Raw genomic sequence first — 21096 nt, forward strand, 5'->3', positions numbered from 1 at the left:
CAACCTGTAAGTAAAATGTGGTATATCCATACAATGCAACTCTATTTATCTACTTAAGGAGATGAAGTCCTGACACATGCTACAACATGAATCCATCTCAAAAACATTATGCCAAGTGAAATAAGACAGACACAAGAGGTGACACCGTATGGTTCCATTTCTATGAAATGTCCAGAACAGGCATCTCCATAGAGACAGAATGCAGACGAGTGGCCATCAGCCCTGGGAGAGGAGTGTGGAGAGCGACTGCTAATGGGTAAGGGGGTTTCCTTCTGGTGTGATGAAACTGGATGTGAAACTGGTTCTGGAATTTTTAGTGACAGTTGCACAAAACCTTGTGAATACACAAGTCACAAATGACTGACTTGAACACTTGGAAATTGAGAAGTTTTATTACAGAGATAGAATGTGAACCTTCTCTCCTTAGAATTGTTATTAAAAAAAAAAAAAAAGGCTGCCTTGGAGGGGGTGGTTCTCAAACTTGAGCGTGCAGCTGTGTGTGGAGAACTGGTTTAACACAGGCAAGCTGGGCGCCACCCCTACAGCGTCTGCCTCCGCAGGTCTAGGGCGAGCCTCAGGACTCTGCGTCTCTGACCAGTCCCCATGTGGAAGGTCTCGCTGGTCTGGAGGCACATTCCGAGAACCCCAGCCTAGAGCGGTGCCTCTCCCCACTCCCATGTGCCTGCTGGGCACCATCCAGTGAAGGAATGGCTAGCCAGCTGCCAGGAGGGCTGGCAGTAGGACTGCCCAGCAAGGGGCAGAGAAGGCCGATGCTGCTCTGGAGCCACTCACGTGGTCAGGGAAGCCTGTCTCCAGGCGCAGACCCCAGCTTGACCTCTCCTTCCACCTACCCGCTTCCCTCCAACACACACTGATCCTCCCGCGGAAATAACGAGCTTGCTAAACGCTATCCGTCTGCATCAAGGGAGGTGGCAATCTGTCAAAACACATACCATATCACCGGGGGGCTCTTGCTAAAAAAGGAGATTCTGATTTGAAAAATCAGGGCACAGGTGTGGGGATCAGCATTTCCGACAAACTTCCAGGAGAAGCCCAGGCCAGGGTCCCTGCGATCTGGAGCAGCCTTCTGACGCCACGATGGGAAGAGTCTACGACCCAGCAGCTTGGGCACTACATGGAAAAGGTCATCTCACTTTAGAGGCAACAAGAAGGCACTGACATTACCCTGCCCTTGAGATCCAGGCCAAGGAACCGGGTTATGGGTGAGTGTGTTTCAACAACACCTTTCAGGTACTTCCAGTAGTTCATCCCTTTGGACTGGGGCCCAGACCAACATGAGGCATACTTTCTTCTATGCTCTATTGTTACAGCAGGGCTGCGGGGCATCACTTGGGCAAAAGTCAGTCATGGGTGTTGTGCAACCAGCAGACAAGTGGTGACGGAAACCCACAACACAGCCTGTCCAGGGAGCCTGAGACTGAGTGGGAAAGAAGACAAAAAAATACACAAGCAGGGGTTGTGACCGCCAAATCTTTTCCAGTGTCTTCTGCCCTCAGACTAACAGTGTGTTCCGAGAGCCGAGAGGCCACTGGTGTCTTGTTTCTATGTCGGAGCCTTTCACTAAGGGTTTGGAATCTACTCTGAACTTGCTGGGAGCCCCATAATCTATTTCTCGATTTTTCTACTAGTTCAGGCTGATTTTAGACGAATGGAGGGGTGGCAGATTATAAAAAGAAGAGAGGTAAGTTGAAACCAAACCTTCAAGATGTTATCATGGAGGGAAACTTCCATGCCATCACACCAAACACCCACTATCCAGGACAAGAATCAGGGGACTGGGTAAACCAGGGCAGAAGTTTGGAAAGAAAGAATAGCCATCCTTGACTCTTGTATCACAGAACTGCTTTTTAAACAGTTAACAGGCAGGTATGTGAAGGAACTGTGAGAGCTGAGGAAAAGGACAGCCAATAGGAAGCTGTGCTCTTTAATAATGACCGCTTATGAAAAGTTAGGAAACGTGGCGGTGTGTCGCGCTCGAATGCTGCAAGTCTCAAATCCCCACCTGTGTCGTATGTTCAAGAATCTGTCTGGGAAGGGCTCTGCTGTGCCTTGAGGGGGAGAACATAAAAGAGGAGCAGCAGCAAACCAATCAAACCAACAAAATAAGCCTGCTCCACGAAGCCACGGTTCATTCTCGGGGGGCAGGTGTAGCTGTTTTAACCGTGTTGTTTGACTTTCACGGCAGTCATGACAAAACAGGGCTGAGAGACAGAGGAAAAACCAGGGTAGGAAAAGTCCTTCAAACTGTGGGCAGTAGCATCGGCACAGCCCCAGGCCACTTCCCAGCTCTGTCCCCAGGCTCCTCTGGTGCACCTGAGGCCGGGAGACACCGTGAACAGCCTTCCACCACTGCTTTCTCTCGTTAACAGAGGGAACGACGGAGAGGTTCCCAAAGGCCTAGCAAACTTTAAAACCCAGAGCAGAAGAGATGCGCGGCTCTGTCCCTGCTATCTGCTGTGTCTTCTGGGGTGAAGTACAAGTTTCACGGCGCCCTCCAAGACCACTCTGTGGCCTGGGAGCTCTCTGGAGAAAGCAGTCCTTGCTCATCCTGTTGAAAACTCTAGACTTCATGTAAGCAAGCAGCAGCAGCCGAGGGACAGATAAGTATTAATCGACCCGCTGATTATTTCCTGTATACTGGAAACCCAGTGATTTCCAAACCTGCTGGAGCTTCTGACAGGAATGAACACATGCATCCCAATGCAGGGTTAAAAAGGATTCCCAGAAACCTCCACAAAAAAAAAAAAAGAAAATTATCCTGAGAAGGGATTTCTCTGCTTCCCACGAGGCGAACAATTTCTTGACAGCATCATAGTAAAGGAAACAATACACCACCAAAGAGGAAAATCGCATCTTTATAATTACAGATTAGTCCTCAAACAAATTCCACCCTACACGTCGCTCCGCTTGGAGGCCATGTGACTTCAGTGGGGCTTGCCAGCCCCCTCAGCTATCAACAATTACAGTTGAACAGCGCAAACAGGAGATTTTTTTTTTTTTGGTACAGAAAACCCAGACAGCAAAGCACTCTCAAATGACCCTCTCATTTCGTTCTCCGGGAACGTGGAAAACACTGTTTCACAAAGCAGGGATGAGAGCTAATCCCACTGTAGTGAGCACCGAGCTCTGCTGTCTTCAGAACAGCTGCATGTTAAGGTGCCTGTGTCAGAGATGAGCTATAATTTTTACAAAGGTTTGTATCAGACAGGAATTAGCAGCCTAAAGGAAGTCCTGCTTAGCCCAAGCTGCCACATCCTTCTATTAGGACTTCATCTAAATTTCCATCGCTTGAGCAAGGCACCCACATTTAATTCAACGCACCGGTTACTTATCCATTAAATGGGTTTCTTACCCATCGCACTGCTTATTTAATTCCTACCCCATGGCTCCCCCAAGAAATAAAAAGTGCACTATAATTATATAAACTCTTAATTAAACTGAAGAATTCAGTGTTGCCATTACCCCGTCAGTAATTCCACTCAATTAGGACAAAAGACTTCCATTTATTACTGAACTCCTAATTGCTACTCATTTTCCTGGTTAGTAATTGCCAATCCTATCAGACAATGTGCTTAAAGAAAATTCTGCCATGAAATGATATTTCTCCCCGTCAAAGGAAAGGTGGGATCAGACAGCCCTTACGTGGTCAGGTGTCGGGTGCTGTGTCCAGCCCCGGGCACCTCCGGGCTGGGGATTTTAAAGGCGGACGCTCCCCGCGTTTGGTTCCTGGCGCTGCGATCATGGGAGACTTACCCACAGAGGAACGGAGTATCCAGGTGGCCAGAGAATCCCAAAGCCAAGTTGAAGACAAAAACAAAACCCACGACGCGGTCTCGGGATTTCCAGAAGTTCAGAGTCTCCGGGAAAGGCGCCTCTGAGGTCCGCAGGCAGGCCGGATGTGCTGCGCCTCGGCCGCGGGAAAGCCGAGCCGAGGGTCCGAGGGGAGAGGGTGGCGGCCGCGCGGCGTCCTCGCCCGGGCCAGCCTAACCCTCCTCTCCGGGTGCGGGCACCGAGCGGCCGAGGTCGGGGGAAGCGGGCCCGACAGCGGCTCCGGGCAGCGGCAGCGCCAGCCGTCTACCCGCGGTGCAGGGAGGTCTCGGCCCCCGAGAAGCGCGCCGCCCGCCCGCGCCGCTCCCCGGCCCGCGGAAGGCCGTCCGCGCCACTCATGACCAGCTCTGCTAATTAGCCCCGAAGACTGAGACCCGCGGCGGGGCAACCTGACGATTTATGCTGGGCCCGGGGGAGGTCACCCGCGGTGCGCGCGCCGATTGGCTGCAGCGAGCCCGGCGCGCCGGCGCGGCCTGACCGCCTCCAGGCAGAGCGCGTGCACTTTCTGCCGGCTCCGCATCCCGACCCGGCAGGGAGACAAGAACAGAGCAGGGCCGAGGATGGGGGTGAGGGGGTGGGCAGGGCCTCCCTGAAGCACTGTGAGGCTCGGGGGGCGGCGTGACAAATTGGCGGTCGTTGCCTGGAACCACAAGACTGCCCCACCCACCCAGCCCGGCGGTTAGGAAGAAACGTTCCTTGCCGTTTGAGTGTTTAGACGTTACAGCCTCTACCTGAGTCTTAAGTTGACAATGGGTGCACACAATTTACAGCCAGAAAATTCGGGTTCTGAATTGACTCCAATCAACTTCACGGTCCACAGGAGGACACCAAAAATTAAAGGATGGAGTGGCTCCTGAAGGTGAGTGGGTGGAGAAGCCGGCCGGGCCTCAGGGCTCCTCCCGTCTAGGATTTTCAAAGAGCACATGGGCTACCCTTGTGGTCGCCTTCCTTGCCCAGCCCTAACCTCAGGGATGCTTCCAGGAAGTCACAGAACAACACTGAATGATGCAGTTAGGTCAGACTGGCAGATCAAAGAATATTATCTCCGTCTTACGTATTAAGAAACTGAGGCTTGGAATGGTTCTGAAACCTCCTTGCTCCTGAGCTAGTGTCAGAGCAGGCACGCAAACCCAAGCTTCCAATTCCGAGTTTCCACCACAACACTTCAATGCTCCTTAACCAAAAGGATGTGCTGAAGAGACAGAATTCCCTGAGGGAATAGTCAAAAACAGGTGGCCAAAGACACTCCTACAAATAGCATCAACCCCTAAAAGGCGTGGCTTCAATGTCAGCTTCGCAACTCTGCCCACAGAGCCACTAGCAATCATTCTTACTCTCTGCCTCAGTTGGCTGGTTCTGGACACGCTTGCCTGCCTGTGCGTGCTCAGTGGTGTCCGACTCTTTGTGACCCTATGGACTGTAGCCCGCCAGCCCCCTCTGCCATGGAATTTTCTAGGCAAGAATACTGGAGTTGGGCTGCTATTTCCTCCTCCAGGGGATCTTCCTGGCCCAAGGACAGAACTCACATCTATTGCATCTCCTGCACTGCAGGCGGATTCTTTACCACTGAGCCATCAGGGAAGCCCTTCTGGACGTGTTTGGCGGTGGTGGTTTAGTTGCTAAGTCATGTCTGACTCTTGCAGCTCCATGGACTGAAGCCTTACAGTCTTTCCACGTAAGGCATTACAGGCGTAACCCCTCCGTCCATGGGGTCCTCAAGGCAAGAATACTGGAGTGGGTTACCATTTCCTTCTCCAGGGTATCTTCTCAACCCAGGAATTGAACCCGGGTCTCCTGCACTGCAGGCAGATTCTTTACCAACTGAACTATGTTTATCCCTCACCAAAGTCGGTGCACTCACCCACTCCTTCACCCATTCTGCTCACTGTTTCTAGTCCGCCCTTTGCAACCTCCATCCATAGAAGCAGCAGCTGGAGAGAGCTTTCCTGGCCCAGGACTGGAAAGCTACTGTACCTCTCTGTGGCCCTAATGCACAGTCAGCCTGGGCACCTTGTGTTTGGAACTTGAATTTGCAGCACTCAGCATCTGAGCCATCCTGTCATGTTCCCAAGCAGGGAGCAAGGGCTGCGAACCAGGGCTGTCAAAGGACAGGTTCTCAAAGTGTGGTCCCTGGAGCATCATCCAGGGACCTCTCAGATCTGTGAATTCTTGGGCTGAACCCCAGATCTACTGAGTCAGAAACCCCAGGGGTGGGACCACCAGCAGTCTGTGTTTCTACAGGCCCTCCCGGTGATTCTGGTGCACACTCAAGTTTGAGAACTGCTGCCAGAAAGAGCTGCTTCCTGTGGTCATGTGAGCAAGGACAGAGCGGAGGCTATGGTCAAGGTGGCGCGGCCAGCATTGAGCGTGAAGAAGTGCCTGCCCTCCACTCGGCCACAGTCACAGCCCCTCGAGGGAGGATTCTGGAAGGAGAGGAGCAGAGCTGCGGCCTGGGGCACTTTTTCGCTTCTAACTCTAAGGATCACCAGTCTCACCCCATCCTCCTTTCATTTTGACAGGGGAGGTCACAGCATTGAGGGCGGCCTGGGCTGCCATGTTCTGAGACGTTGCTGCAGTGGGTAGTCATTCCCTTCTCCAGGGGATCTTCCTGACTCAGGGATCGAACCTGGGTATCCTGCATTGCAGGCAGATTCTTTACCGTCTGAACCACCAGGGAAGCCCAATTTATAGATGAGAAAATGGAATTATAAACATGTCAAAACCCCTGTCCAAGGTCACAGAGCTTGCAAGGGGCAGAACTGGATTCAAACCTAGGCGGTTTGGCTCCAGAACCCAAGCCCCTAAACCTAACGCTACAGCCCGTGCCAAAATGTTAAGGGAAACAGGAAGGGTCTGCCCTTTCCTTTGAGTTTCATACTGAACAAGCAATACAAATCTGAGAAAAGCATCTCACATGGCACATGTGAGTATTTTGTCTTACTGTGTGTTGGATTTTCTGTTATCAGTGCGCATATATTACATTTGAAACACATAATTTTTAATTGTTAATATTTTTACAGACTGCAATTTCTGTTGAGGACTCAGCCATAAGGTGATGCGTGAACTCCCAGGAGACCTACAGGTTTGTTTCTTCGTGCTTGGTAGCTGCACAGTTTCTGAGAGACATGGCAACGGCAGCAGCAGCCAAGCTGAGGGGTGGGGGATTACCTGCTCACGGCCAGGTCCGTGTGAGAGAAGTGTGTGGACTGGGAAGCATGCGGCAGGCGGGGGAGTGTGAATGAGGCCCGAGGCACCTGAAGGTGTGTAATCATATTGCCAGGAACAAAGGCTTCCTTTCAAAGGTGAGCTGGTGTGGATCTCAACTCTATTCTACCCCCAGTAACGGGTAACAGCATATCCTGAGAGTCCAAAGGTAAGTGGGGGACTTCCCTGGCAGTCCAGTGGTTAAGACTCCATTTCCACTGCAGGGGGTATGGGTTCTAACCGTGGCTGGGGAAGATCCCGCATGCCACGCAGATCAGCCAAAAAAACCCCCAAAACCAAAAAACCCATAAATAAAACATTTATTTCTTAAAAAAAAAAAACAAAAAACTCCTAGGTGGACACAAGTAAATTAGGTCTCTCATACATACCTGGTAAGCCCTGGCACCAGGCTATACTCAGCTGCACCAATCTTTCTAATTTGCCTTGGAACTCCTACCAATCCACCAAGGGGGGAGGGTGTGGGAAGGGCAGGTTGTCTCACTCTTGTTTTCTGAGGTTTACAGAAGCAGAGACACCTGTTCAAGTCATAGCTGGGGGCAGGCCAGGCCTAGAGGGCGTCTCAGGTGGCGCTAGTGGTAAAGAACCCTCCTGCCAATGCAGGAGACATAAGAAATGCAAGTTCGAGCTGGGGGCAGGAAGATCCCCTGGAGGAGGGCATGGCAACCCGCTCCAGTATTCTTGCTGGGATAATCCTATGGACAGAGAACCCTGGCAGGCTATCGTCCATTGGGTGGCAAAGAGTCAGACGGTACTGAAGCGATTTAGCACATACAGGACTAGAACTCATAGCTCCCAAGTCTTAGTTCAGTGTTGGCTTGCCGCTGACCCCATGTTGCCTATCCAGGTACGTTTGTAAATCTGGATTCTGAAGCATTAACTACAGTTCCCTTTAACTCTGGTGTAAGTTACAGAGAAACAATTTAGCAGGCGCTCTACTTATTCAGTGTTATAAATCTCTATACGATGAAACTAAAGAGTTCTTACAGAAAAGCTACAGTCAAGGAGGAAAGCTACATTTTACAAACTACCTTTTGCTTAACAGCAGAGTTTTACAGCCTCTGCTACATGTGTGTTTGTTACAACTGGGGAATCTGTTATGTTTCGTTGTGATTTCTACATTCCTGCCACATTGTGGGAGATTCCCACACCTAAGGAGAGAACTCTTTCTTGTGTTTAGTTACAAGGCCTTCTAGTATATTTATGACTTCACAGAAATTTCTTTTCAGTCATAAAATATAAAAGTATGATGACTGGCTCAAAGGTCTGGTGCGACGAGCGTAGGGACAAAGAAGTTAGTTACTTTCCTGGTGACTCAGATGATAAAGAATCGGCCTGCAGTGCAGGAGAGCTGGATTCAATCCCTGGGAAGGGAAAATCCTCTGGAGAAGGGAATGGCTACCCACTCCAGTATTCTTGCCTGGAGAATTCCATGGACAGAGAAGCCTGGTGGGCTATGGTCCACGGGGTCACAAAGAGTAGGACCTGAATGAGAGACAAACACTTTTACTTTCTCTTTTCACTCCAACAATGCTGCCTTGCTCTTCAGAGCAAGTCTGCACAGCAGCCACCATCGATCTAAAAAGTCCTTAAAATACAAGATCGGCATGCCCCCAAGAAGTTCAGATGCCTCAGGAAGGCGGGAGAGGGTAGGATCAAGGAATTTAGACCCAGAAAGATCTACGTTCTAAGGCTCACTCAGCCACCAGCCCAGCAAACTCGGCCATCACTTCGGCCTCCCTGGCCATCCTGTCCTGTGATAGATGAGAGCCTCATGGCCACCTGCAGGCCTTGGGAGAGGCAGCGTGGCCAGCACCCCAAAGCACTGCCCTTGGGCCAGAGGGGCCTGTCAGTACTTCTTTGGGCCCGCTATTCCCTTGTTTTGGGGACTCTTCAGATACACAGATGGAAAACATGCTCCTGGTCACTGTTCTGTGAGGTCACTGTTGACCTGAGAACAGCGGTTTGGAAGCAAGCTCAGTGCACGGTTTGAGCACATCAGTGGCGGGGGCCCTGCTGCTCCTTGTCCCTGCCAGGAGGGAAAGCAGTGTTTCTGGGCTCTGTGTCGCAATTGGTGGAGGAGGTAGCCGGAGAGGAAGAGGATGCTTTTACGACAGGTTTCGTCACTAGGCCTGAGAACAGCTCAGGTTGCCCCTCCCCGCCCCCAGCCCCCCAGCAGCTTGGGGGGATGAGCTAAGTAACAGAAACGGAACAGAAACCACTGGTGATATCCCCATGACTTAGGTCACTATTTTTCAATGGGGTTTTCATACAATGGGCTGGTTTCTGCCTCCTCTCCCCATGAGCCCAGGCAACCCCTTGGTTCCCCACCACGATCTATCCATGCAGCCCCACTTCTCCCTGCTGGGCAAGCCTGGGCCATTAGTGCCCACATGGGAGGAGGGGCGGGAGGCTATCCAGCCCCCAGACCCACCCTCCATGCTAGTGGAAGGCCCAGCTCACGTCCAGCAGTGCACGCTGCAAAGGCCACAGCTCCACCACCAGTGGGGGGCTGGCGCCCAAGAAAGAGGCCCCCCCACTGGGTGAGTGCCCGCCTTTTTATGCCTTTTAATGGTTGCCGCCTCGGTAGGAAATGCTCTGAAGGGATTTTGGAGGACATGGGGTATCTGACAAACGTTTCAAAGTCGATGCTTCACTTTCAGTGAACATCAGCTTTGTAACCCCTGACATAGAGACTGGAGTCTGAATATGCTTAGATCTCAGAATGGAAGGGTTTCTAAAGAAAAACTCCAGAAATACCCGAATTCAGATGTTTAAAAAAAAAAAAATGTGTGAGAATCAAGAACAAAGCCAGCGAAAGCAGAGGGAGTGAATAACCTTTCATTTCAAGCCGGTTTCCCCACTAGAGACAGTCATGATCTGCGCAGGACTATTTGATGCAAATGCCTCTCAGAAAAGAGCCAGTGGATAATAGATAAAAAGATTATCTGTGACATTATGAAAAATGAAAGTTTAAAAATGGCTACAAGTCCCATAAAAAAAAAAAATCCTAAACTTTGTTCAGTCTTGTTGAAAGGCAATAGTGGAACTGTTTGATTCAGCCCCTGGGGTCTCTGCCTCTTCCGCCATTGTTCTAATGCCTTCCACCAGCTCATCAGTTTTCAAAAATCTTTCCTGCTGTTTCCTCTTTGCTGGAAACATAAGGTCCAAGAAGCTATCAGAGCCCCTGTTTCCTTTTCCTAACTTGACTCTGATGCTGGAAATTCAAGTGCTGCAGCCCCTGCCCTGCTCTCTTCCCTTCCCTGCAGTCCCCCTCTGTGCTAAACCACCGGCTGTACACTTGATTTAACAGATGAATTACAGATTCAAGGCATGGGCTTCCAGGGCAGGAAAGAGTCTGATTTTTGTCCAGGTCTCTCTTGATTGGCTCAGCATGGAAGTCTTTCATTTAATGGGCCAGGTCCTGCTGAGAACACCTCTGCTGGCACCACACCGATTTCTTTCTTCGCTGGAGAGAGGAGCAGAGATCCTAAAGAGAGATTTTCCATCTTCCGGATTTCTGGCGTGCTCACTAGGTATCATACTTTTTAAACAGAGCATCACGGGTGTAACCCAAGACTCCAGGAAACACGGGATTCATCTGACCGGCCATCTTTGATCTCAGAGTTGGTTGGGGTGTGGAAGAACCAATGTGAACACCTAGGCTACAGAAACATGCCTTTGTCTCCCAGCCAGGGAGGAGGCAGCCTGGTGCTGCCGTTCAGCAGGAGGGTCGAGAGATGGACTACCTGCTTCAGATTCCAGATCCAGTGCCTGCTGACTTAGAGTATGTTTCAGTGCCTGAACTCCTCCATTTGAAAAACAAATACAGAAGATTATTAGACAGAAAGACGTATGACACTGCTGGTATTTGACTGTTTGGGGAATACCAAGCGTAGCGTGCTGCAGTCCATGGGGTCGCAAAGAGTCAGACGCGACTGAGCGACTGAACTGAAGATGATTAGATTGTGCCTCATAAAACTGCTGATAGTATGTGCCACGAAAATTTGCCATTCTCTTTTCAGAATAAAAAATGGCAATTTCATGTGACTCATCCAAACACCTCCTTCGGAGGAATAAGAGCAAACAGCCAGATGAAGCACTTGGCCCACATGCCTGGCACGCGGTGTTCCATAAAGGTTAGCGCCTGCTGCCCCAGTCAAGAGGCTCACATCAGTCTCTCACTGAACTGCGGGGCGCTGTACCAGGCATCCAGAAGTAAAACACCCAAATCTGTGCCCAGGACCACCTGCCCACGTGAAAGAGTGCTTTGTTATTGTTCAGTCACTAAGTTGGGGCCGACTCTTTGTGATTCCGTGAACTGCAGCATGCCAAGGCTTCTCTGTCCATCACTATCTTTTTGAGTTTGCTCAAGCTCATGTCCATCGAGTCGGTGATGCCATCCAACCACCTCATCCTCTGTTGTCCCCTTCTCCTCCTGCCTTTAATCTTTCCCAGCATCAGGGTCTTTTCCACTGAATCAGTTCTTCACATCAGGTGGCTAAAGTATTGGAGCTTCATCTTCAGCATCAGCCCCTCCAATGAATATTCAAGGTTGGTTTCCTTTAGGATGGACTGGTTTGACCTTGCAGTCCAAGCGACTCTCAAAAGTCTTGTCCAGCACCACAGTTTGAAAGCTTAAATTCTTCAGGGAAGTGCTTTGAGCACAGTAAAATACTACGGAAATCCACAGAACCCCACTGACGACCTCAACACCCTTCCAACTTCCAGTCAGTCTAGCTGTTTCCACAGCAGCATCAGGACCGCCAAGAGTTGACCTGTCAGGGCTCTCCACTGCTGTTCCATGCAGCATCTTAATTACCCTGCCCTGAGCTCACTGGTAATCAGGTTTTCTTTCTACTCTCCACTGGTGATTGGTGCAGCCCTAAGATGTGAAATAGTGCTCAACTGGGCGTTTGCTCAGTAAGTAAATTGGAGCCAAAGAGAGTATCAGAGGAGTCAGTGATTGTGGCTTCCCTATGAAGAAAAACATGGACCCTGAGCTTATCCAGTGCCCTGAGAAGCCCAGTGTGGACTTGCAGTGAGAAGCTACACACGTCTTGGGTTGGGCTGGGCCAGCCCTCTGCCCTGTGAAATGACAGCAGAGCCCAGGAGACAGAAAAACCCACAGTCACCACCACTACACCCGCCTGGCCATAGTGCTCCCGAACCTGGATGTGGGACCTGGCATTTGAGAGGTGCTCTGGGCCTGCACTAATGCACATTTCCTGCCTCTGTCCTTCCTCCGAGGCCGACTCTGATGTGCAGATAGCTTTGGCTGCAGGCTCAGCCTGCACCCCCTGGCCGGCCCCACCCAGATGCCTCCTTATTCTGGCTCTGTGTCTTGGCATTAAGAGGCATAGCCATCTTATCAAGGGCTCTCTTCCCCTCCCAAATTGCATTTGACCAGTTTCATTTCCGCCTGAAATTAAAACACAGAACTTATCAATCCCAGGCTGTCACAGCATGAATGAAACCCTAGAAATAAATCCAATCTAATGACAGAGCGATCCAGAGACCTCAGTAGGGAAACAAGATACTTTGTTTAATAATTATCAGCCTCTTTCAGGGCCTGTCTGCCAAAGCAGTGGTGTCAGAAGCAGCAGAGAGAATTTTTTTTTTTTCCACAGATTTCATCCTGGGAAAGACTGAAGCCATTTCCAACCAGACTGGACGCTTTTGATTTACATTTCTGATATTAAATGCAGAGCGGCTGTCTGCATTTATGCTACAAGGCATTACTTCAGTGCGAAGAACTGGGGTGGTGGCAGGACTCCAGTTTACTAATGAACAAGCTTATCTGGGGGAAAACAGCTTTTCACACCGTAACAAACAATGCACACCTCTTAGATAACAAATTCAATGGCAAAAAAATACAGCATTGTACGTGTCACAGTCCCATAATTCAGTGGAGGCACTTGCAGCATTAGTGGTTTACATTAATTTTTAAAATTAATTTTGTTTGGCCCGCAGGGAAAATATTTTCCTTTTTGTGTCTGATATCCCGCAGCTCATTAAAACTGCTTACTGCGGCTCTACGAGACTATCCATAATCGTCCACTTGGTAGCCAGAGGCCATTTTTAAAACAAAAAAGCTGGAAGAGGGGCAGAGAGCAGGCTTTTCTGCTTCCTTCTACAAAGACCCCTCTTCCAGCTTGACACAGCGCTTGGCATCCATGGAAGCAGGGGCCTCTGCAAGCCTTCTGGGCTGGGCGGCTCCAGGTGGCAGCGCTCATGGGGGCCACCGGGCGCCTCTGGCTGAGTCAAGAGGCTCTTTCTTCCGCTGGTCACCATCACTCCCCGCAGAGCAACGGCGTCCAGACCTCACGATGCTCAGGATTACCTGGGCAGCTTCTGCAGAGATATACATGACTAGCTGTGTTTGACTAGTGTGTTTGACTCTTCCTGACACCCAGGAATCCTTTCCTCTTGCCTCTCCTCCCTTCCCATGAAGGGGTTAACCACTGGCCACCAGGAAAACAAGCCCCCACCCCCTCCTGCCTCTGCCTGGGGCACGGAGACAGGGAATTCACTGCTAATCACTGCGGTTGTGATTTCTGATTTCAACTGGCAGCAAAGAGAATTGAACCAGAGTCCCCTGAGAGCAGCCAGCTCCATGAGGCAGACCTTGAGCTTGTTAAGCTGTGGTGCTGCCATGCGATTATCAATTTTAAATTAATCTCCCCAGTCTCTTTAAAGTGGTTGCTAAAAATATAATCTCTGGGATATCTTACCGTAAGACTTAACCAAAGGGAAAAATTTGGATAATAATTAAGTGCTTCCCTCCGTCTAAGCTTTCTGTAAAACGCTTCTGGAGACCTGGCTAAGCTGCTGGCAGTAGGAAGGCCAGCCAGGGGCAGGGGCAAGGTCTGAGTGAGCTGGTTTATAAGTTACCCCACTCTCTCTAAATAAAACTTATTTGGACAAAAGGTGAAAGATACAATGCAACACTGTTTTCAAACAAATCCTTCCCTATTTTTTAACCCAAAGAGTTTTGGGAGGGAGGGCCAAAAAAAAATCGTCTAGACACACTTTTGCTAAGCTCGTGAGGGAGTTATGAATGGACTTTATAGGGACATAATCTAGGTTTATATACAGCACGTTTTTTTAAAGGCGGCAAAATGGCGCGACAATCTGAACAGAGGTGAAAGGAGTTCTTATGTGTAAGACAGGGCTTCTCCGCCGAACATCTCTGGCCCTACAGAAAGCGCCAGGTAAGTACGGTCATAGGGACTTCCCTGGTGGTGCAGTGGTTAAGAATCTGCCTTCCAATGCAGGGAACATGGGATCGATCCCTGGTTGGGGAACTAAGATCACACAAGCTGAGGGGCAACTAAGCCTTCGTGCCACAACTGCTGAGCCTGGGAGCCCCAGCTAGAGAGAATCCCGTGTGCCACAGCGAAGATCCTGCCTGCTACAACTAAGACCCAACAAAGCGAATAAATAAATATTAAAAAGAAAAAAAAGAGCCTGTTTCCGGCCTGGATGGGAAGGGAGTCTGGGGGAGAATGGGTACGTGTGTGTGTGTGGCTGAGTCCCTCTGCTGTGCACCTGAAGCTGTCACAATGTTGTTAATTGGTTATATTCCAATGAAATAAAAAGTTAAAAATAATTATAGGAACATTTAAAAAGAAAGAAAAAGAACAGACACAGTTTCTAAAAGTCACTAAGAACGATGAAGAAGAAAACAGACAAGAATTCATTAACAGACCCCGAGCTAGTGGTAAAGAACCTGCCTGCCAATGCAGGAGACACAAGAGACGCAGATTCAATTCCTGAGTCAGGAAGAGCCTCTGGAGAAGGAAATGGCAACCCACTCCAGTATTCTTGCCTGGAGAATCTCCGTGGACAGAGGAGCCTGGCAGGCTGCTGTCCATGGGGCAGCAGAGTTGGACACGACTGAGCGCTGAACAGCAACTGCAGCTTTTTGCCAGGACAAGAGGTGCTTCTAGACCTGGAAGCAAGTCTCAAATTTCTCCATGGAGGGTGGGAGGGCTACTCCGTGCTAGTCTTCCTCTCCCTGTCTCCTGACCTTCCTATGCTTTTGGGCAGTGTGGTGGGGAGATGGATTGTTTAAAGCAACAGTGCGTGGACAAGCGCGTGCACTCTCCATGAGTGGCCACAGGCGTTTGAGAGCCCAGCCCCTAGAGGGCCCAGGGGCTCTCTGCAGGGCCCCGCCAAGGGCACCTTGTAAGCCAGTGTGCTAAGGAAGAAGGGGGCGGGCAGGGAGAATGGGAAGAAGGGGATTCAGGAAAGGAAGTGTGTGTGCCTGCTCAGTCACTCAGCTGTGTTGGACTCTGCGACCCATGGACTGTAGCCAGCCCAGTTCCTCTGTCCATGGAATCTTCCAGGCAAGAATACTGGAGTGGGTTGCCATTTCCTACTCCAGGGGATCTTTCTGACCCAGGGATCAAATCTGTGTCTCTTGAGGCTCCTGCACTGGCAGGTAGATTCTTTCCCATTGAGCCAGCTGGTTACAGATCTGAAAAAGGCCAAGAAGAAAGACTTTCACACAGCCACTCTGTGTCTTCTTTTAATGATAACCATAAAGAAAACTCTGAAATTTGTAAAACCCTATTCTATAACTTCCTTTCTTCAGTAAGGACAAAGGATAAAGTGACTCGTTACCTGTACTACCAACGAGATGTGTGACCTTGAGGAAGCAACCTAACATCTGTGGGCTTCCACTGTGAAAGGAAGGGGCTAGATAGGACAAGTGCTAAAATCCTCATTTTCGTTATTTTGGGCAAAAACAAACGTTGCTATATACAAGCCAAAGCTCAATTTTGGTGCCACCTTTGACCAAGTGATAAAAAATCAGAATGGAGAAACTTTAAAATAGACACATATGGTACGAACAATATAAAATATAAAAGCTTGAAGAAAAAGCCAGTTACACCACATTGGAAAGTTGCCTGAAGAAAAATGGAATAAGTGATTGGAAAGTGTTTTTTACACAAGTGGAAGTTTCCCGAAACTTTTCCTTTGGCACTCAGGGTCCACCTCTGTCTGTTAAGGCTCTGGGTGGGTAGGGAGTCAGGAAGGTGAATGGATCTGGTGACAAACAGGGTGCCTCTCAAGAAACCGTTGGGCATATGTGATCCTTGTCAGAGTAAGTAGTGCATCTTGACTTTTTCTGTTGCTGTTGTTACAGATCTACTCAAAAATCTGATGAAAAGATACGGACCTTCTTCTGAGGCAAATGTACAAGTGCACAGATAAACAAAACTTGAAATCCACTTTTGATTCTTGGGCTCCTTGAAGCTTATCCACAGACCCCATGGTGATGGATTAATTACAGATCAAGCTCCCTGTCTTAGGCCTAGACCCTGGAACATCTATTAACTCTCCCATTTGCCTGGAAGGTCTTAGTGTTCCCATTTTCTCAAGAAGAAATTTATTTTTCAATTAAAAAGTAACCTGATTCTCCCCACACACGCCAGCAATTCTACAGGGAGTCTGGCGTGTTTGGCTGGAGAGCAAGGTCGACAAAGAGAAGACCCGCAGTTGTATCCCTGAGGACCAAAGCACCTTCGGGGGTAGGGCTTATATCCTAAGGCTTAATTTGGAACCCTTTTCCCACAGGAGACAATTCCTCTGGGCAAATATGTAGGCAGTCCCTACCCCACTAGAGATTGCCTTCTTTCTGACCTACTTCACCCACCTCTGTGACCTGCTCTGCTTCCTGAAGAACTAAGAGGCCATGTGGTACCCAGTGAGGGGGAGGGCAGACAGGAAGCAGCCTCCTGGACTGTCGATAGGGCTGGGCAGCACACCTACCGCACTCCCGTTCAGCAGGCAGCCCAGCGGCTGCCCAGCGCACATCTGCACAGCCGAAGGTCAGTAGGAAAGCAGCCTGGCTTCCAGCCCCGAAGCTCCGCTCTTCTCTGGGTTCCGAGAGTGAACCTGTCAAGTATGTTGACTCTAATTGGCACTGGGCTGCTGGCGGCTACAAGACAGAAATGTGCTTTGAGGCCTGATACATTTTAGAGAAGATGGTTCCACCAAGCCACTGCTGGTTATTTTCAAAGGCCCTATCATGTGAATGCCCAGGTCACTGAAATCCTTGATCCTGGTGTGGAAGGCATCTGGGCGTCCACTGTGCGAACAATCAGCTTCACGGCAGTTGGTCATCCTCTATGATCTTCCTGCTTCTTCCAGGCTGATTATGAATCATATTTGATGAGGAAAGAAATGGTGCCTTCAGGGCAGCTTTGCCCTAGTTCCCAACCTAGCCAATCTTTCAACTAAATGGGTCCGAACACCTCTCCTCAATCGACTGACAAGCAAGGCAACTACACCAGTGGAAATGTGAATCCAATCATTTAGCCCAACGGAGAGAGTTCTAAAAGATGGGTTCCATGACACTAAAGAGCTTGACTCATGTCAGGGGAAAGCAGTCCACAGACCCCTGGAAGAAGAGCTTGAAAAAATGATGTAGGAATTGCACCTATTCTGCCCTATGGGCTTCCCTGGTGGCTCAGTGGGAAAGAACTCGCCTGCCAACTCAGGACACACAGGTTTGATCCCTGGTCTGGGAAGATCCCCTGGAGAAGGAAATGGCAACCTACTCTAGTATTCTTGCCTGGAAAATCCCACAGACAGAGAAGCCTGGTGGGCTACAGTTCATGGGGTCCTAACCAGTTGGACACAACTTAGTGACTGAACAATAACAACATTCTGCCCTGTCCCTGGACACCTGAAACTCATCTCTCCAGTGCTTATGAAGATGGGATGGGATGTTCCATCAGCAAATATGCAAGCGAGACCGCTGACTTGATTCCTAATGAACTAAGGCAAAGAAGAAGAAACAAAACCACACTGATTTGCATTAGGAAAGTACCCAGGGAAAAAAATTCTATTGTCTCAGGAAAAAAAAAAAAATCCTTAAGAGCCAAGCTGTTCATCTCAATTGCATCTGGATTATTATTTGAAAAGATTAATATCTCCTAACATGACATCTGGGCTTCCCGGGTGGCACTAGTGGTAAAGAACCTGCCTGCCAGTGCAGGAGACATAAGACGTGGGTTTGATCCCTGGGTTGGGAAGATCCCCTGGAGGAGGGCATGGCAACCCACTCCAGTATTCTTGCCTGGAGAGTCCCATGGACAGAGGAGCCTCTTGGGCTACAGTCCACGGGGTCACAAAGAGGGTCACAAAACTGAAGTGACTTAGCACCCACACACAGTGTGACTTTTATCAGGACTGTATACGAAGATAGCAAACTTGCCAAATTTGATTTTTCTAAGATGTTCCTTTTTTTAAAAAGGAGTCTTAAATGTGTTGGTCTGGCATTGGCTAACAACATCCTTGACCAAATAAGTACCTTGGGGAAAAATACTGGGCTGTCCAAAAAGTTCATTAGGTTGCAACATCTTACAGAAAAACCTGAGTGAACTTTTTGACCAATCCAATAACTTACCTGGAGGGTATATCTCAATAAAGCAGGCTTTATTTTTAAAAAATTGAATAAAAATAACACAGTTCACTGTAGATAAGAACAATTTGGTAAGTCTGACTATGGAACAGTTTTATTTCTTAATTCAGAAACAGGGAAAAGGAATGAAGAAAAGGGTTCTTTTTTTTTTTTAACTTTATAATTAACTCAATGGGAAATCTAGAAGCAGCTACCTTTTTACCAGTGCTCTGGTTAACTAACTACGGTTGGAAGAAAAAGAACTACTTCAGCAAGATGAGGTAAAATGTGTCTGCACTCAGAGTAAGGACATTTAATCTCCAGTGTCACCCCCATCTCAGGGGTCTTCATCTGTCAAAAGAGGGAGACATAGGAAGCTCATACTTCCTCCCCTTCGAGCCACACCCCTGGCAGACATCACTAATCAATCCAGCCCTTTATTCCTTCTTGGTTCAGAGTCCTCAACACACTCCAAGCCACTACCTAATAGTTGAGAGACCGCACGACAACTGAAATTTATCCATCAGCCCTACACAGGATGAGCTTTAAGGCTCTGCTGCTGCTAAGTTGCTTCAGTCGTGTCTGACTCTGTGCGACCCCATAGACAGCAGCCCACCAGGCTCCCCAGTCCCTGGGATTCTCCAGGCAAGAACACTGGAGTGGGGTGCCATTGCCTTCTCCATTTAAGGCTCTAATTAGCTTCAAATTTCTAGGATATCATCTGTAAATTATTTTTATATCCTACTAGAAGTCCACTGAGGGCAAAACATATATGGACAAGAGTGTTTTATGAGCTTGCCACAGAGGGGGAAAAGGTATACTCTTAAACTAAATAATTCTCACCACAGCTGAGGCTGTACATCAATTGTCTATCAACCCAACTGATAAACCCAAAGTGCCGATAGTCTCAGACAAGTCAGTATCAACTCATCAGTTAGGCAGCCAGACTGGTCTAAGTGTAGTGTATCACTTATCCTGCCTTGGACCATAACAGGATTTAAGGTAGCTTTGAAAGACAATGGAAAAAAAAAGCCATTTAAAAAATCACTGGTAGATGAGAAGGAAAAAAGCAGCAAGGTAGTATGCATAGTAAAGGTAAGAATGAGTTTTGCCTGTCACTTATTTACAACAGGTGGGCCACAAAGCTGACTCAAGGCTTGAGGCAGCAACTGTGAAGAGGGCAATCGGCTCAGCCACAGTTCACAGGGCCACCAGATAAAGAAAAAGAAAGTGTTCAGAAGAAGTTCAACTCCTCCTGACTCTACAGCCAGAGTGCTATTTCTCTGACGAGATCTACATGAAGAAAACATGCAAAAGTGTTAGCAGCCAGTAGCTCACTTGTGTCCTACTCTTTGTGACCCTATGGACTGTAGCCCACCAGGCTCCTCTGTCCATGGAATTCTCCAGGTAAGAATACTGGAATGGGTTCTCTTCTCCAGGGGATCTTGCTGATCTAGGGATCGAACCCGAGTGTCTCGCCTTGCAGGCGGGCTCTTTACCATCTGAGCCACCAGGGAAACCCGAAAACAGCAAACAACATACTAAATATTTATCCACTCATTCGTTTAAAAGTCCCAGCAATGAGTGTCACACACCACTGGGTCCTCCTGCGGGGTTTCTGGGACGAGAATGCAGGGAAGGAGAATGCTGTGGCTCTCCAGAGGATCTGGAGAAATATTTCCCTAACTATAGTCCATGGGACCCATGAAATGGTAGTAGGTGTTCCATGGCCAACCCTGTTTGGAAAACACAGCCCACTGTTCCCACAGGCACCCTCACCTGTCCAAATAAATTTGCTTACTGTGATCTCACCCAATAATTCTAAGCAAACTCCTTTATTTCAGGGACACATTAATTACTTCATGGCAAATGATGGGGATAAAATGGAAACAGTAACAGACTTTATTTTCTTGAGCTCCAAAATCACTGTGGATGGTGGCTGCAGCCATGAAATTAAAAGAGGCTTGTTCCTTGGAAGAAAAGCTATGACAAGCCTAGACAGCGTATTAAAAAGCAGAGACATCACTTTGCTGATAAGGGTCCCTATAGTCCAAGCTATGGTTTTTCCAGTAGTCATGTACGGACATGAGAGTTGGACCATAAAGAAGGTTGAGCACTAAAGAATTGATGCGTTTGAGCTGTGGTGTTGGAGAAGACTCTTGAGAGTCCCTTGGACAGCAAGGAGATCAAACCAGTCCATTCTAAAGGAAATCAACCCTAAATATTCATTAGAAGGACTGATGCTGAAGCTCCAGTTTTTGGGCCACCTGATGCAAAGAACTGACTCACTAGAAAAGACCCTGATGCTGGGAAAGATTGAGGGAAGAAGGAGAGGTGGGAGAAAGAGGATGAGATGGTTGGATGGCATCACTCACTCAATGGACATGAGTTTGAGCAAACTCAAAAAGATAGTGAAGGACACGGAAGCCTGGTGTGCTGCAGTCCATGGGGTTGCAAAAAGCTGGACACGACTGAGTGGCTGAACAACGACAATAACACTTACTAATATCTTATGGGAAGAGGATTCCAGGGAACAGTTCAGAAAGTGCCAATCTAGAGGGAAAGGACTGAATATCTTTTTGAGATCCTTTTAAAATGTAGCTTCTCTC

The 21096-nt window shown here is 48.8% G+C and overlaps 1 protein-coding gene and 1 long non-coding RNA gene across 11 annotated transcripts in view; one reads left to right on the top strand and one right to left on the bottom strand.

The window, feature by feature from the left end:
• Positions 1 to 21096, bottom strand: part of AUTS2 (activator of transcription and developmental regulator AUTS2) — a 1221294-nt gene that overhangs the window by 198882 nt on the left and 1001316 nt on the right. The window lies entirely within an intron of this gene.
• Positions 3770 to 14912, top strand: LOC133238916 (uncharacterized). The gene is made up of 3 exons (XR_009733674.1): positions 3770 to 4708; positions 6870 to 6931; positions 12702 to 14912. It is a non-coding gene; the product is annotated as an uncharacterized LOC133238916 (long non-coding RNA).

Source organism: Bos javanicus, chromosome 25, assembly GCF_032452875.1.
Source record: "Bos javanicus breed banteng chromosome 25, ARS-OSU_banteng_1.0, whole genome shotgun sequence".
Lineage (NCBI taxonomy): Eukaryota > Metazoa > Chordata > Mammalia > Artiodactyla > Bovidae > Bos > Bos javanicus.